Below are 2,090 nucleotides of genomic sequence, written 5' to 3'. Positions count from 1 at the left end.
TATGGATGCATTCTAGTGGTTATTTGTATCATATATATTAGTGATATTATTGACGATTTAACATAAAGAGCTCCAATGGAAATTTCACAGGCTAGTTTGAAAACTTCATGATCTGTTTCTTATTAAAATTAAAATAATAATATGTATGATTTAGTTGGATTAACTTTAGAAGAAACTAAAACTGTCACCTTTTTGGATTTTTTGTATAATACTTTTAGTATATACAGGTAAAACGCTAATTTCGTGAAGTTCGCTTAGGAAAGGTTAGAAGAAAAAGATAGACATTAAGGATGTTTCCCCCTTTTCCTACCTTCCTTAAAATTCTATTCTCGTTATACATGACTCACAATGGTATTCCCTCTAGAAGCAAGAGCTTAAGATCATCATCAGAAGAGCATAAAACGCCAGGTAGGTGATGAAAGCATTGGCACTTTCAGGGGGTCACGATGCCAGCACTGAATTCCCGATGGCGACTTGGTATCCCCCTGAGAAAGAGCCAAGTTTGGACCTCTGATTTATGGAGGTGGGATGTTACTGTTGAATCGCGGTATAAGGTAGTGGTATTATAATTTCGAAATGGGGATGCATTTCCTGAATGGGTATATTTGTAATATTTTTTTGTATTTAGGTTTTTGATTACGATATGTTGATTCATCAGTAAAATTCACATAACTTCTTAATCAAAGAATCCATTTATTTATACCAGCCTCCCCGTCACCACAGGTATGCAGTTTGGCACCATCATCTGCCTTCCAGTGAGTGGCTGGTTGAGCTCCTCGGGGTTCCTTGGGGGTTGGCCCTCTGTCTTCTACGTCTTCGGGGCCCTGGGGGTTCTGTGGGGGGTTCCTTGGTTCTTGCTGGTGCACAACCGGCCTGAGAACCACCCGAGGATATCCGAGGCTGAGCTGGAAATTCATCACGGCCAGAAACACAGTGAAGAAGGCAGAGGTAACCCAGACCTACTTTTGCTCATGAAATTTGATGGCTAAGGCCGATCCGATTCCATTTTGAAATTTCAGGTCAACAGGAAAATAATCCATACATTTTGCCCTTTACAGATAGTGGCCATACCCTGGAGAGCGATTTTCACCTCGGGTCCGGTGTGGGCGTGCATGATCATGGCTTGGGGCGGTTGCTTCGGTTTCTACGCGCTGCTAACGGAGCTGCCAACATACCTCGCTAATATCCAGCACTTCGATATGAACAATGTAGTAGGACTGCGGAATAACCTTCAGGAGTAGGCTGGCAGTTCTGCAGCTGGTAGAGCAGACTTTTATAATCTGATGTAGACTAGTTGATAATTATATTTGAGTATTTTTTTATATTGCAGAAGTTGTAATATATACTGTAATAGGCCTGTGCAGTGTCTTGTCGATGATAGTGTGATTAAAAAATTATAGGGTGTGATAAGATCCGGTTTTCGGATTCCAGTTGCCATTAGGTGCTTTCTTAACCAAATAAAATTGGTCCATCTTTGCATCACAGAGCGGTGTCCTCTCCGCATTGCCCTACGTTTGCTGTGGGCCATCGCCTTGATCTGGGGCGCCCTTATGGATAGACTATACGGCCGCGGGCCACCTGTCCATCAGAAGGATAGGAGACTTTCGACAGCTTTTGGTCAGCTTTTACTTGTAGTTGAGAATTTCTTTAGAGTTCATTCATCGATTTCAAAAGTAAGCTCATTATCTTTGAACGAAACGAGAAGATCATTCCGACGACGAAGACACTGAGAGAATCGATAATAACGTTATTTTCAGCAAATGAGTCTTAAATAATCAACAATAGCAAAACTTCACGACTGAATAACTTCTGGCGTCCTCAGCCAGCTTCATGCCCGCAGCCGCTCTGCTCGTCATGTGCTTCGTGAACTGCAACTCCACTTTGGCCATAGTAGTCCTGTGCGTGGCCGTAGGATGCACTGGAAGCTGTTATAGCGGGAGCCTCCTGATGGAACAGGATATCGCTCCCAACCTGGCGGGGACGCTCGTGGGAATCACCAACACCGTAGGATCTGTCACAGGATTCATTGCTCCTGCTGTGGTCGGAACCATTACGAAAGAAAATGTGAGAGCGTCTGTTGTGTTTGGTTT

The 2,090-nt window shown here is 43.3% G+C and overlaps 1 pseudogene; it reads left to right on the top strand.

Annotated features, from left to right (window-relative positions):
• LOC119594278 overlaps positions 1–2,090 on the top strand; it is a 4,147-nt pseudogene that overhangs the window by 1,001 nt on the left and 1,056 nt on the right.

Source organism: Penaeus monodon, chromosome 33 (assembly GCF_015228065.2).
Source record: "Penaeus monodon isolate SGIC_2016 chromosome 33, NSTDA_Pmon_1, whole genome shotgun sequence".
NCBI lineage: Eukaryota > Metazoa > Arthropoda > Malacostraca > Decapoda > Penaeidae > Penaeus > Penaeus monodon.
Note: the sequence above shows the minus strand (reverse complement) of the source record. Positions and strands in the feature narration are given on the sequence as shown.